The sequence below is a fragment of the Aythya marila genome (genome assembly GCF_965140915.1).
Source record: "Aythya marila genome assembly, chromosome: 3".
Taxonomy (NCBI): domain Eukaryota; kingdom Metazoa; phylum Chordata; class Aves; order Anseriformes; family Anatidae; genus Aythya; species Aythya marila.
Genome location: NC_139044.1, coordinates 112,652,279 through 112,668,463, shown reverse-complemented (window position 1 = coordinate 112,668,463; position 16,185 = coordinate 112,652,279). Strand labels below are relative to the sequence as shown.

The 16,185-nt window shown below is 45.8% G+C and overlaps 1 protein-coding gene across 4 annotated transcripts in view; it reads right to left on the bottom strand.

Moving 5' to 3' along the window:
- Nucleotides 1-16,185, bottom strand: part of EVA1A (eva-1 homolog A, regulator of programmed cell death) — a 199,027-nt gene that overhangs the window by 48,914 nt on the left and 133,928 nt on the right. The window contains exon 1 of one of the 4 annotated variants that reach the window (XM_082755734.1): nt 12,887-13,032. The exons of the other annotated variants lie outside the window; for them this stretch is intronic. The gene's annotated coding sequence lies outside the window, so the exon portion shown is untranslated. Of the gene's footprint in view, nt 1-12,886; nt 13,033-16,185 lie in introns of those variants that run through there. 4 annotated transcript variants of the gene reach the window in all.

Genomic DNA, 16,185 nt, shown 5'->3' with positions numbered 1-16,185 from the left:
ACCAGCTTTTTGCCTGAGTTTTCTTTTTTAGTACTGCTATCTTTTTCTTTTTAATCCATTATCTCGTCAGTAGCAACAGTTTATTTTCTGGCCCTCTTCCACAAGCTCTCTGGGTCACATAGTGGCATTTGTTTCAATGTAACAAATACGGTTGTTAACCAAAAAGAGGCAGACGTTCGTCATAGGAAGGTTCCCTACACAATCCCAAACCCCCTTTTCCTGAGGTTACCTCTGTCTGAATTAAGTGCATTTAAAAAACAAAAGTAACCACTCAAGAAAGCAACAAATAACCATGACATAGTGGAGAATGATATCCTCGATCCTTCTGGTCATGCCCCTCACCATTTGCACCTCACCAAAGTGGAGTAAGAACTCCCAAATCAGAGCAGCGCCATTTCAGATGTGGCCTCCCCTGTCTTAACCAGGAAGCGGGGTAAGAGAAATGGAGCCTGGATGCTTAGGAAATAATTCTCTGAATGATGTTTTCACCTGGAGCAGGGGTTTTCTGTACATCAGCACCCCTAAAGACTTAACGTATGGAGCTGTAACTTGGAGCTGTAACTCTCAAAAAAAAAAAAAAAAAAAAAAAAAAGGAAAGAAAGACCAGAAATCAACAGGAAGCTTCTGCTTTCACAACCCACTAAATGAAGGCAGATGATCTGCCACTGCCTAAGACCAAGCTCACAGCCAGTTAGTGAAAAGCAACCAAGAAGCACTATTGCTCATCTGAGCCCACCAAAGCCCTGATACACCATCTGCTTTTGCTCCATCACACATCCTAACAGCAGTTTCATGCTTGTTGGGGAGCATCCTCCTGCACAGATGGCAGAAGAGTTGCTGCTGCTCACTCTGCTGATAGAAGGTCTGGTTTTAGGGAGCAGTTCTTCACCTTGCCTAAATTGGCCATTCACAAGGAGCTGCTGGAAAGCTGGGTGCAAAATCACATCCACATGTAGACCTAACCCTGGAAAAGCAGCACAGCCATTAACAGCCATGACAAAGGGCTCCAGATTTCTGTAGGACCCTCAACACTTACATAGCAGCCTGAGTGACTTGCCTCAGCTGAGGTTAACTCCAAAGGGCCACAGCAGGAAGAAAAACATTTGAAACTAGGGGCAGGAATATTTATTAGCTAAGAGAAAAACCTCCCTCTCCATTGGGATCTGCCCGGGTAAACATAGAAGACACAAATCAACCTAATTGCCCGGCCAACCCCTCACCCCACATCCAGCCAGTGCATGGAGCCAGCCCCCTTTGCTCTCTCCGGCAGGAGACTCTGCAGCTTTCCTTCTCTGAAGTTTGCTTACATTACTTGCTCCCTTTGCTGACATTGGCAGCTTGCTCAAGCCTTAGCAAAACTATTTTTTCTTGGATATACTTAATCTATCTTATTTTTATCCCATCTGTGAGAAAAAAACGGCCGCAGCGCAAACAGATCTGCTCAGCGATGCTGCCAGCCCCGCAGCTCCCATGACCTCCTCGCTGGGTTGCTGCAGTGTTTGCTGTTTGGTGCTGCTCTGGTGCACTCACCCATGTCCTATTCCTAATGCAGCGTGCATTTTTAGAGTTCTCTGAAAGGCCTCTTCAAGGTGAATTAACCGAGTCCCATGCATGTTGGAGTGTGGCCTTCCAGACCTTTCTTTTTCCATATAAAGTTTTAAATAGATTTAGGCTGAAAATCATACTCAGATTTTCTCATGTGTTCTCCACGTGTGAAACCTGCAAATGAAGGTGGCTGCCCTCCCTGAGAGATGCTGCTATGGCTCAAGGTGTCCCAAATGAGGGCACGTGGACCACTAATGGCACACACACAAAAGGATTTAGGGCCAAGGAGAGGGAAAGTAATGGCTGTGCCCACGTCAGCTGCTGGTGATAGTGGAACAACCCCTGACAAGGATGGTACCACCTGCAGAACAATGGTGGGATGCTTGCTGTAACTGAAATGAGAATTAATTCAGGGAAAATCTATGGCTGCTTTTATCCAGGAAGATGGACTGAATGGTCTCAGTGGTCTTTTCTCACCTTTTATTTAGGAACCTAAGGAAATAGCTGGGTTTGCCCACTTTGTGATGGCAGCCAGGAGGCTAGGATTTTAATTTCTCAGGTGAATGTTCCTCTGACAGATCACTTCATTGCCTTGGGAGAGGAGAGAATTTCCCTTGCAGGAAAACAAAATGTCCATCACTTTTGCTTTTCACTCCTAAGGAAGGAGAAAAGAGGAGAGGTTGCTTCTGTCCCTGGGATGCATGGCTGGGCTTTCACAAGGACACAGCATCCTTCTCAGCCCAGCGTGTCCCATGCTTCCCTCCCTGCATGGTCAGCAGAGCCATGGCTGGTCCATGTAGGGCCGTGCTGGCTTCTCAGCTGCTGGAAAGGTCTCCAGGACACAGAGAAGGCAAGGCTGTTTGTCTCCTTCTGCCACCCCAGGCAGCACTGTGCTCATATGAAGCCTATGGTTCAGAGACAAATGGTGTGCTGTTATCACAAGGAGATCTGCAAAGCCACTGCAAGCAACTGTTTGTAAATCCATGAGTGTTTGTAAATCCAAACATTTGTAAGCCCCTTCTCACCAACTGGAAATACTTGAGTCAGTGACCATGGCAGGCGAATACCCGCAGTATTTACAGGAAGGCGGAAAGACATCATCCTTTTTTAAATCAATATTTTTAACCAAAATTGCCTGAAGTAAATCAGTATAGCAAAGATTGTTGATAAAGTAGACACTTAAGGACTTGACTGTCCCTTCCACTCTCCCTGTTTCTAAATGAAGGAGCAGGACACAGGATGGTCCTTCTATTAGCCAGGACTTACAGACGAGCCGCACTCTTACACCACTTCATCTTCCTGTGAAGAAAATCCATGGCCCTGCCTGTGCAACATTATAAAATTATTTCAATAGCATATAAATAAAAATTGGCTAACCTCTGTATGTTTACATCTTGTTTTTATTTTATCTGCTTTCCTGGCTGGCTCACTGGGCAGCAGGGGAACGTGCTGGTATAGGTTGGCTTCATTTGTTTGCAGACCACCTCCTCGTGCATCCAGGCCCATTGACAAAGGAATGCTTCTCCAAGGGATGCTACAGGGGTTGCCCTCCTAAGCATGTCAAGGAGGTCCACATCTTCTCAAGAAGTTAGGAATCTTGTGCTTCCTCCACCTCTGGAAACTCTGTAACTCCACAGCACAGCCTCTCAGCCCCCTGCTAGTAGCACACCACAGTCCTTAATGCTGAATTCATGCAAAAGGACCAGAGTACACAGAGTTCTTGGGGAGAGGGAGATAATGACTGCCTTTTGAATTCTCCTGGAAAAATGTAAAAGTGGTGTTTTTTTGGAGTTAATATCTTTTCCTGCTGCTCAGTCTGGCTGGAAGGATCCCCTCGTCTTTCCTGCCTAGCATTCATCTGTTCCTTTCTGAAATGCAGGAGATAAAGGAGCTTTCTCCTGTGAGACTGGGTGGGGAAGGAGATGTGGTCCATAGGTAAAGCACAGGAACATGAAAGACCTGGAATGCTCATTTTCCTAAGGATTTCGCTTAATCAAATTATCACCAAACTGTAGGCCACGTCTAACCACTAATCACCCACTGCCTGGAAACTATTTTGAATGAATGTAAATGTGTACAAAAATCTGGTTGATGAAAGCCTTGAAATATAGATCCTGGGAAGTTTGTGAACTCTAACAACTGTGGAGAAACAAAACCACAGTTTCTTTTTGTAACTTTGATCCTATTCTAGGGGCAATACACAGGCGCATGTAACAGATATTTGCTTCCTCTCTATTTTCTTGCCAAGGATGCCATTTAAACTCTTTGGAAAGAGCTCTATAGCTACTCCATTTATGTTTAAATAAATGCATGCTAGGATTTTTCTACAATGCCTCCCAGTAAACAGGGGCTGTAATGAACCTACATTCAGACTGGGATAGTCAAAAAAAAAAAAAAAAAAAAAAAAAATAAAAGCTAAATTGAAGTCAAATAGAAGAATTTGGTGTCATCCTACAGTAACAGCCTCTGCATAGCAGATAAACCACTCAGAAGAAGGAGTGAGGGACCACAGACCTTCCCTTCCCCCACAAAAAATAAAAAAATAAAAAATGAAATAAATAATAATAATAATAATAATATATAAAAAAATGCAGCCTGCCTTGGCAATGGCTTCTTCTCTTTGTGCCTTGAACCTCACAGGAAAGACTTGTCACTGCATATTGCAGCAGAACAGTTGAACTGACTACCCAGCCTTGGACAGGGGAAAAGCCCCCACGGACACCCTCGAGCAGTCCACATCTCTTCCTGAGGATTTCTGAGCAGGTTCACTTCATCCTTCTCCAAGTCACACGGTTCAATGAAAACAATAAGGTAGAACTAATTCCCTCCAAAGCCATGGAGATTTTATTTTGTTAAGCTTTCCTATACTGTGTGTTTTTAATCTGTAGGTCCTTATGACCCTAAGAAGTTTTTCAGAATGAAATATCAGGTTCTTTTCTGCAGACCAAAGTTCAAACCTCGATGGAGGTTCACATTTTCTCTATGGTAATCTAGTCCCTACAGTCCCCATCACAAAAATTCTGCTCAAAAGCAAGACCCCAAGCTCAGAAATTCAATGAAAGAGAAGAAGGAAGAGATGATGTGGCTCTTTTGCTGCCTACCTTGAGGCCAGATCTTGAAATTGTAATTGCCCAGCAAGAGAATGTATGCAAATACAGAAGATAAACAGGGCAAAACCACAACACAGGCAAGCTGCATCTATTCATCAATAAAGCAAGAACAAATATTGTTGAAACAGGAGATTTTTTATTTTTTTTTCTGAGCCCCAGTTTGGAATCTGCTTTTTCTTCCAGGGTCAACAAAACCTCCAGTTTCAATCTTTTACATATATGCTTTGAGAATTTGCATGCTGTGAGGTCTCGCTACGGATAGCATGTCTTTTCTCAAGCAACTTATATGACAGAAAGTCTTGGGGATTTTTTTCCAACCTTCCCTCACTAATAACACACAGCAGTCACATGGAGCTTTTCGTTTTTCAAGCAAGTTGCAGGCAAGAAAGAATTAAATCTCTGGCAGACAGGTGCAAGATAGTAGATTTTGCAGTTGGGTAAGATGACCTTCCTGCTGTCATGAATGGTGAAGGACACAAGTGTCCCCCACCCCCCTCAGATCGATAATAGTCCTAAGGGCTGTAGGGGAACATTATACCCTGAAGAACCACTGCAACACAGTTATAATTTAGGGTGCCTGCTTTGAGCTGTGCTGTTGTGAAATAACTCCAGGCTGTCCAGAAGACATGGAAAGGCAAGGTTGAAAGTTATATGTCTACCTCTCGAGGTTGCTTCTCTCAAGCAGGTGGTGTTCTTCATATCTTTGCCTGTATTCCTGTCTTTCCCAGAATTATTCCTTCCTAGTTCAGGATGAAAGCATGGGTGCTGGAACTTGACTGTCTATGCTATTACACAGGGATCTCACAAACTTTTAGTCCAAGCCAAGTAGTACTCTTCAAAATAATTCCAAGAAAAGACTCAAGAACCAGCATGTACCAAACACATGCAAAAGAACCACTGACCACTGGAGTTTTTGCAGACACAGGTACCTCAACCTTCCTAAAATTTCTCTCTGTCATTTGTTGTGGAGATAAGAGACAGCTCACAGCTTGGCACCCATCTCCTAACACATCTGCAAAACACACTTCAGAGCAGTGAACTTGTCTGATTCTAGAACCCACTTACTCTGACTACACCATTTACTTTTGCTTTAAAGCTATCTTCTACACTCAGGAGGGGGGAAAGGCAGCTTAGTAGACATGAGAGTTGGTTCCAGTGAATCTCCACCTTTCCTAAAGTTAAAACTGCTGTGATCTCACACAATGGGAACAGCAAGTGATTCACAGTAAAAAACACACTAGTTCAGGGCAAATGGGTGCACAGTCTTTATCATTGTTGCGATGCCAGAGAAATGAACAAATTTGCCCCCTGGGTTGAAGCTAAAGGAATGAAATTCTTGAGCCCTGCCTAAAATCACATGGGCCACTTGGCTCGCCTGCTGTTGTTCCATGGTGATTCACAGGCACTTCTCTGCCTCGCTCTCTGCTGTGCTGTGTGATGCTTGGCAGTGAGCTAGCTGCACACTAAAAGCTGTGCAGAACAAACCAGCACCCTGGATGGATACTATTCGTTTTTTGGTTTGGTTTGGGTTTTTGTTTGTTTTGTTATGTTTTTGCAGGCAAGCTTCTGCCTGGTAGAGACAACTCTAGAAAATTACAGAACAGGCAAGGTCTGGACAGAATCAGTAAGTGTTTAGTGCTACTAGAAAATAAAGTGAGATTGTGTGGCATGATAGCCATGTGGTCCTAACACGCACAATTTCTCTTAGTAACAACGGGCAGTGCCTTGCATACTTTTTTTTTTTTTTTTTTTTTTTTTGCAAATACTGATTAAGGCCAACAGTACTCCTCCCCAGACTGCAACCTTTCCTTTGCACCTGCAAAAGCCAAGCTATGGAAAGTTGACTTCAGGCCACCTAGAATAAAGAACAATACGAACCTAAAGACATCCTGCCCACCAGCATAACCCAGAGCACCTATCGTGAGTGATGAGGTATCTAACAGAGTGCTGAATTTCTGAGGAATGACTCAGAACCTGTAAGCATTCGTGTATTGTCCACGGAGACAGGGTGTCTGTGCAGGGCAATTAGGTGCTCCTGCCTGCCAAGCTGAGAGCTAGCCAGCTGGCTGGGATATATCTGAACAGGCACCTACCTCCTGGCTAGCTCCTCTCAGAAACTGGCTGACATCGGAGAAGCCTTTCCTAAGTATCAGCTGAAAATTCTCACCTGCAGTGCATGAGACCTTCACCACCTGGCAGCTTCCACATGAACGAGAGGTGACGCAGCCCCACGCAGGGAGGTAAAATCAGAAGGTGGAGCTTGGCTTGACTGCCTTTGGGGTGCCTCCTTCCTCTCCAGGGAAGGTTTTTGCTGCCACTGTTGCTGTCACTACATGCTTTAACCCGTTTTAAAACCTTTGGTCAGGAAGAGCCAGCATGCCCGGCAGGTTTGCTTAGCCAGGGCTTCTCCAAGTAAGCAAACAAAAAGAAGGGAATTCCCAAAGCTGCACTAGTTTGCTTCTTAGACAATAAAACCCAATTAGTGAAAGGTATTTAGACTCGAATCTCATACCCAGAGCTTCCATTCAGGCAGGTTTTGGACAGAGAAGAGAGGTGGAAATCTTCTGGATACAAAACTTAGGAGGATAGAGAAGCCTCCTTGTGCTCCTGGTGCTGTTCAAGCCTCCTTAGCTGGTTGAAGAGCATCCTCCTGCTTCCAGCTCCTGCTTGTAGAAGACAGACAAGGGAGCTTCCCTGAACTTTGGGCACATCTTTACCCCTTTCCCTCCTCTGTATAGCTGGTGCCTGGCACAGCACAGGACTGTGGCATTCATACTGCTCTCAGAAGAGCTTTTTGTACTTGCTCTGCAATTTACTTGACTCTGAGTGTGCTAAATATATGAATCCAATTGTAAACATTATATCAAGGGAAGACAAGAAATAAGAAATGTAGCTTACAGTCTGCCAACCATTCCAAAACCAGAGCACTGTGTATAGTAAATAGAGAGAAACAACAAAACAGGAGTCAGAGGAATTCGAGTCTTTCGTGGCCACTGATGTAGTAAATCAGCAGTGCAATTTAACCCAGCCAAATGTAGTGTAAAGTAATATGTCTGAGGGAGAGGACTGAACTTGAAAGCACATATTTAAATGTGACATTTGTGCAGTACACTAGCCAGGAAAAGGAGATTGATTTCATTAAAGAAAAATAAATCTCTGAAATCTCTAAATCTCATACAGTCCATGTATGCATTAATAAAGAAGAAGAAAAAAAAAAGAAAAAAAGAAAAAAGGAATCCAAGCATAATTTATATAATTTTAGACTATGTCAGAGGGCAATAATGGTGAGTACTCAAATAAAAGGAGTACAAGATGTATATTATTAAGCTAGTGAAATTAAGTCCAACTGGGAAACTCCAGAAGAGCTGCAGGTAGTGTGAGTGCCAGGTACCACTGAGGATGAGATACGGGTTTCACCCGTTGTTATCTCTGTCCTTAGTAGGATGACTGACGGCCAAGAAGCAAAATCATATTTATATAGCATGTTCTTTGCGTACATTTCAGTTATGGTTGTACATGCTTATTTATGTTATGGCCATCTCAAAGTGAGGTGGCCAGGAGGAGAGAGCAGGGAGTGGTGGTCTTTTTATTGCTGACAGTCAGGAGAAGAAGGTTGAAACAATGTGGTCACATGAGGAATCAGTGACAGTGCCAAAATCAGATGGCCAGATTCTTTTTCTTTCCTGACTACAGAAAGCCTTTAAGGAGTGCAGAACTTTTTGCCCTGAGCTGCAGATACAAGCCCACGCTCACTCCAGCACAAACGAGCTGCCTCTGGCGTGCACAGGGACAGATTGTTCTGCGTTCCTTGGGTAGCACCAAAGAGACTGGCCAAGGACAGGGAAGCAAAAGTCCTCAGATTCAGCAATGCTGTGGTTCAGCAATGCTGCAGATGGCCTGGGGGTGCGTTCAGAGTGACTCAGCCCCAGCAAACTTCTGGGAACCTGCATCAGGAAGATGTGGTCTGGGATTCCCACCATGGCTCCATGGAAAGCATGAATCTCAGAACAAACACCCCTGATGCTGACCTTCTGCAGAGGTCAGGTTTATTCTCAATGGGGAAAGAAAACCTTTCACAGTTAGCAGATTAAGCTAACAAGAGCCTACAAGGACTGGAGAAGCAACAGGAGTGGCCTTCTCCATTGTGCCTCAAGAGAACAATCTGGCATTTATTACAAAATTCCAGCTTCGAGCCTCCTCCCACAGGATAGAGCATGGAGGCCCAGTCTTGTACAAATTAACCAAAAACAACACTTCCAGGGAGGGAGAGGATGACTGAGGGGACTGCTGATGGGACTCAGAAGCCTCTCACCTTGCGTTCACCAGTTCGACTCCAGGAGCAGTCAGGAGGAAGGAGGAAAAGCTCTGGCTTTAAGCTGTCTGGTGGTCCGTGTCAAAGTGGCTGGTACCCTTCACTGATTTCCTGGGGAGCCACAATCATCAGCAGCTATATCAGGAGCCCTAAGCCAGCAGCTGGAAGAGCAAAAACCACCCTTCCACCCTCAGCACAAATCCACTTGAAACAGCTGTGAGTTGCACGGTGGCAAGGCTCAGACTGATAGCGATCTTCAGCCTCTGGTAGCAAATATGTTTAAAAATAGCCAATGCAAACAAGATGCTGGCTGGGGAAGGAGGGGGGAGAGGGAAGGAGGCATGTACCTCTTCATCTCCTTATTATCTCCACTACACATCCTGATTGCTATGGCAATATCCCATAAACAGAGCAGTGATCAACAGCTCCCTGCAACACCAAGGCGAGGGCTGTCCTCAGGTAGTGACGCTGCTCTAGAAGAATGGAAACAAGAGATTTGTGCAGGCGAGCCAGAGACTCACTAGAGAGTGTGAATGTTACCTTCATTTGTGCATCAGCACTTAAATGTCACAAGATCTGGGGCTCCAGGCAAAACCCAGCAGAAAGAAGCAGACCGCAGGTGACGTGAGGCCAGGCAGCACCAGCGCATCCTTGGAGCAACCTCAGGCAGGATAGGAGAGGGAGTATTGCTAACTTAAGCACAAAAAAGCAGCACAGAGGAAAGGACCACCAGAGTCATCAGAAGCCACCAGTAATGGGAGATGTCTCCTGGAGATCTCAGCAGCCACCGTTGGACTGAAGGGTGGCTGCTGAAGCTCAGGGCTTAGAAGAAGCACAGACCCGCACCTCTAAGCTGCTACAAAGCAAGACTTGTTCATCCTGCGCTTGTGCAAGACGGAGGAAGGGGGAAGGGAAACTCGTGCTCACTCCACCTTCTTGCAGAGACTTCACAACCTGAGGCCTCTTACAATACTGGTTCCCCCACTGCAGTGAAGTGGCCCAGAAGAGAGGCTTCACTCAAGGTAATACTTTAGTGATGTAATTTAAGACAACAGGATTAAACTGAAACAGACAATTTATGTTGTGCAACAGGAAATATTTCCAGACAGTAAAGTCTGTTGGGCTCCAGAGCACTTTCCCAAGGCAAGCAGCAGAACTGGAATCTCCATCCCTTGACTCATCTGTCAAGGCCACATCAACACTAAAAGCATGGTGTGGAGAACATGCTCGCACAAGGGGAGAGACAGGACCAGGACCCTGTTTTCAGCATTTGCTTTTATAGAGAGCAAGGTTCCATTAACAGAACATAAAGATGAGATATGGGGCAAGAGAGAAAGCCACAAAAGCCAAAAAAAGCCAGAAAGGTGCTAGTGGTACCCAAGCCGCTTCAGCTCCCACCATGATCTCACCCTGAGCAGGTTTCTCTTGTCTTGCTTTCTCCCTTGCAAATCATACACAAAAACAAATATGAAGGGACTGACTTTCATCTGCCCTCAACTGCTGTAAATCAGGAGTAACTCCACTGAAATCATGGAGTGATGTTAGCTTAAAATGAAGTGGGTTCACGTTTAGATCCAAAATAGTTAAGGGTGAAATTGCATTGTTCTTATCTAAAGCCACTGTGGCACCCACAGGCTAAGATGTAGGATAGTTTAGAATCGGATTACCCCAAATTGCATTTGAAACAGAGGTTTTTCTCTCAACACATAAATACAGAGATGAATTTCTAAAGAACATCAGGTTCTAACAACCCTTTAAGCAGCACCTGAAGCTGCTTAGTCCTCCAGCCCCCTTGCACGTGCAATTGCTCAATTCAGCTGCAAGTTAAATTGCTTGTTGGACTCCTGCAAAAACATCTTTCTGTTGCTCCATTTCCTCTCATACCTAGAAATGCAAAGCATAGTTCCAGGTAAATACTATTTCTTCAGCTCCTCAGAGGTGCCAGGAGTAACTCCTGCTACAGCTTCTCCCCTCCCTCTGTTAAACGAGCTCGTTAACCTCTTGGCGACGTCTCTGCTAGTAAACTGAACGGTGCCAGAGCCCATTCTTCAACCCTGAAGCCAACTGGCACAGCCTGCCGCCTACGTATTAATAAACTCTCCTACCCTCTAAAACAAGGTGGCCACATCCAAGATGCCTTTCTGGAGTGTCCTGGCCCATCCAAGCTCCCAGCAACACACAGAAGTTATCCCAGGCCATCCTATGTCAAGGACCGTGGGTATCAACAAGGTGCCAGCAAAGACCATCAAGAACAGGTTACTCATACAGACAGAAGCTGAGTGAGCTGAAAGGGAAGAATGTTTATAGAATAATCAGTAAGGAGAAGCATGATAGTCAGAAAGAGTCTGAGAGATGGGAAGACCCAAAAAAAGCATTACCTACACAGCCCAATTTTTTTTTGGGGAAAAAAAAAAAAAAAAAAAAAAACACTTTTGTATAGGAACTATGAAACAGATTTTGAGCTTTTGCCTAGAAATGAACTCCAGGCAAAGATGTCAGTAACGTCTCCTGGGTCCCTCATGGCTTATGGACACAAGACAAGGGATGCCAAGGCTGGGCAGGGAGCTTGAACTTTCCCCAGCCATGGGATGTGGAGCTGAGCTGGAGGCTGGGGTGAAGGATGGATGTGCTCAGGGTGTGCCCAAAACCCCCTGCCTATGTTTCCCATCTTGTACCTACACTCCCATCATGGGGATGGGGGCCAGGCAGGACTTCAGTGTGAAAATAACATAAAATGAGGGTGAGCTGAGGGAGAAATATGAATCGATCAATGACTTGGAGGTAAACACACTGTACACAAACTGTTAAGATCATTTTTCCCAGGGCCAACTCCAAGGCATTTTCCCCCACTTCTAATTAGCCGGTAACCACTACACATATAATTGACCTTTCTAGATGCTGCCGAGTAGCTGGGGGTGTTGGGAACTAATCCTGCCCGTGAAGACCCTGGGGTTGTGCAGCACCGACTCTCTGCCGCTGCCTATCTGCCGGTGTTTTATGCTCTGCAAGCTCTTTTTTCCCCTCACTTACTGACATGTTGAAATTTACTGTCCTGTGTCAGTGAGTTCAAGCAAGCCTTTTAACTCGGAAAGCTCCGGGAACTAGCTCCAGCACATGCTTCGGGATTTAGCCATCACTTTGTTATGCCTTGTTTGTCCAAGAAACAGTCAAGACAGAACGAGTCAGGATTGACAGAAATAGCACATGAAGTCACAGGCGCTCTGCTTTAAAGACATTTGTGTCTTTTTCTCACCAAATAAATAAATATATCTGCCTTTAGCGAGCAAATAAGGAAATGTCAGAGGAACAGCATTACAGGCAGGTTTTTACAGATGCCAGCTGATTTGTCCCCACTCCCCTGAGCGAGTGTAATTCACATTCTAGTAAGTATCAGTTCTGTCTGATAGCAGTCCCCAGGATCACAAAGCCCTGAACTCCACAGCAAGCAAGCCTTAGGTAAAACCTTTCACCAGGGTAAACGCTAGGCTGAAGCTGAAAGACGGACATGTAAGAGAAAACACTGCACACCCCCTGCTTTTTCCTTCACCTCCCTCCACTGGCTTCCCCACAGCCAGGTTTATTCCTCCTTTTTTCCCTTTCACATCAAGCCATCAGTGTTTGCAGAAGAGCACCGATGCGAGCCCTCGCGGATGCTGACCTCTCCCCTCTCCAGAGCCCCACACCGCACTCCCGCATCGCCACGCTTGGGCTCCGCATCCACAGCCCCTGGCTCCCCACCTCTGTTCCCATCCATCCCCACTGGGACCACCACAGCCACCAGCTGCGTCCCCCTGGCGAAGAAAGTTTGCGAGAAAAAAGGCTGCTTTGGCTCTCGCCGCCTTAAATTCCCAGCTGCCTGGGGAAAGAAGAAAAAAAAAAGTATCGCTGAGCTGTTGGGAAAAGAAGAAAGTTGTTTTACCGTTCGGCTGTTCTGCTTGGCCAGGAGCTGAGCCTGTGGGGACAGCGGCAGGCAGGCGGTGTGACAAGGGAGAGCGTGGGGTGTTCCCGTGCTTGCTCACATCCTCCCCAAAAAGCAGCGAGCCGGGAGTGAGGACGAGTGAGCGTCTGCGGGAGGAGAGCAGCGCGGGAGCGAGTGTCGAGGGCAGCAACAGGAAATGACACAGAAACTTCACCAGGCTCCAATCCAAACTTGGCCCCCGACGCAAAAGAAGGGGGAGGCAGTTGAATGGGGTGCGGGGGGAGAAGAAATTTTTCCCCCTCATTAGCCAGCCTAAAAATCTGCTGACTTGGGGAAAGAAAAAAAAAAAAAAAAAAAAAAAAGCAGCGCTGTGACAAGTTTTATTAAAGCAGGGAATGAAGTGTGTGGTGGGGGGGAGGTTCCCATCAGAGTTTATTTATTTGAGCAAGAGCTGTGTGATGGTGTTAGACACTGAGAGCGAAACACAGTTTGCAGCAGCTTTATGGCTTTTCTAAGCCCCTCGCAGGCTGCAGGTTGTGTAAGAGGGCTGCGGGCAGGATACGAGATCCCCCCGTGCGTCAGCCGCTGCCCGCGGGAGCCCAGCTAATTCTGCCCAGGTTTGCAAGTGAGCTGCTCCAAAACACAGCGCTGCCAGCTGCCAGCCCGTGGAGATGGTAGAGGGTATGGGGCAGGGGTCTCATTCTCAGCCCCACAAGATTCATGCTGCCCTGCGCGCCTCAGGGACAAGGCAGGCAGCAGTCCGAGCGCTGGCAAGCCAGGAGACGTGGCTTTGGCACTGCGTGACACCAACAGGACCCACCAAAGCACAGTCACACTGGGTGTGCGGTCAAGCCTTCGCCTTGCTGGATGAGATTCATTGCTGTAATTGAACAAAGCTGGTGGATATCTTCCAGCGAGGCAAATCCCTCAATGCTTCCCTGAGTGCTGGGTACAAGGGGACAAGACAACCCAGCTGGGTGGCGTTATTTAAAGCATCATTTGGACCTAACACTGTGGGTGCGTGATTCCTTGTAGGCACCCCAGGTTTCAGGCTGTTGGCAAATCCCACCTGCCCTTGCAGCAGGCAGTGCCCAAAACCCTTTGGTAGGGTCCCATGGGACTTCCTAAGGGATTCTTTAGTCTTCCTGATGCTGTTATAGGGTGGACGAGATGGGTGCCAGTCCACCCACACAACAGCTCGCTATAGACTGAGGTATGGGTCAGATGGAAATTTTCTACTTGGAAGTTGATGAGTTCCCTTCGTTCTGCCCCAAGACGTCCCAACAGATACATTAAGCCATGGAGACAGCTGGAAGCCAGGCCTATTAAAATAAGAATTTTAAATATTCCTGCTGAATAGAAATATCTTAAGGCCAGGTGAGGACACTTCTCTGATCATTACGATCACTTGGTCTGATTTTCTTTATAGCTGAAGCCACAGAGCAGTGTCCTGAATGAACACCAGGACCACTATGAATTACAGCACATCTTTCGGGGACACATCCCACCCTGAATCAGAGACTATCCATGAAGGACAATCCAACCCAGATAAGTTATTTCAGTGCCTATCACCCTGTGAAGAAGAAAGGCTGCCCTTTTAATCAGTACCTGCCTGGCCTCACTCTCCACCCTGTCCATCGCCCATTGATCTGCTCCATAAGCCACAGATTCAGCATGGACAAAGAAGAGCTACAGCCCACCAGGACATAGCCCAACCTCAGTTCACTCTCAGCACAGCAAGAGTATTTTAAGCCCAGCTATAGCTGTGGTTCCTCCAAGTTTTCTGGTGGAAAGTACCCACACCATTCAGCCCCAAGTGGAAACTGGAGCCCACTGTTCCCTCGCCATATAGGCTTGACCTTACAAAACCACAGCCAAGTTATCTCGTAACCTTGTCCTGAATAAATAAAATTAGCTGAGCTTTTTTAGTCTCTCACAGTAAGGTAGATTCTATGGGCAGACCACAAACTGTGCCTGTCACTCTTGAGATCCATTTCCACTGCGTTAAAGTCTTTTTTTTTTTTTTTTAAATGTGCCTACCAGAACTGGATGTGGTGTTACAGCAATGACCTCACCTCTGCTGTAAATTTTTAAGACACTTAGATCCAGTCAGCCCAACAGAAGCATCCCTTCTCACCGTGCTTTTGTGAATTTGGTAGTGTGTTAACAAGATGAATTAGGGATTTATTGGTATAGTATCATTTTACTCCAAACTTCAACCTTAAATACAAAACACTTTAAGATTTGGCATTTATACAGTGTTCAACATATGCTTTGATCCAAACAAGGGCTTTGACCTGCCTAACCTTTGGTGTATTTTTTTCTCTCTTGTGAATGACTTGAGCACAATTTAAGGTATCGGTTGTCACTCCCTTAACAAGAGGTTATTTTCAATTAATCAGAGAAATATAAACAGAGCCCCGTATTGAGTTCAAATAAGCTCAGAGCAGTTATGCCCTTAAAACAGATGTCTGAGGCTGTGTCACATTTCAGATCAGAGCTGGTGTACTGTCAGGAAGAGGCCTCGCAGATCTTTTTTGTCAACCAGCTCCAAACACCACCCTCAGCTCCAAACCCTGACACACTCCAGTGCAGCCCATGGAAGTCACTGAGAGGGGCAGCCCATGATGCAGAGTAAAGCATTCAGGCCAAAATCAGATTTCTAAAGTCATTATAGTTTAGAGAGAACAGCGGAAGGGGGATTAGACAGTGCCACACTATTTGCAATGCCCTGCATCAAGCCCAAGGTACCACACCTGTTTCCCCACAGGTCTGATCCTGACAAGGATAATAACATAAGGGGAATTAAAATAATAAAGAATATTTATTAATAGTATATTTAAAATCATAGAAACAGAAGGTGAAAAGACTGTAAAAAATGTTGATGAACCTTGTGACGCCTCACCCAATGGAGATTACATTACATTGCTTTAGACATATCCATATTAATGAACTCGGTGGGGTCAGGGGTCTCTGGCCCTGGGGCCAGCAGGCACAGTCCAGCCACACGTACATGAGAGGTTAAATGCCCTTAACCTCCAAAAGTGAATGGCTGTACCCAAACCACCTGTAGGGAATGAGCTCTGGCCAATGCTAATGTCCAAGCCATGCCAGTGCTGTCACTGGACTGGGATAACCATTGTGCTGGGGACCACAACAGAATTTAACACCATGGATAACAGATATACAGGACTTGTGCTATTTAATTAACTATTTAATTAATTTAACTAAATAACTACAATATAGCAGCGCGTAAATAGTCTCAGAATGACAAGTGACCCAAAAGCTCCACAAAACTC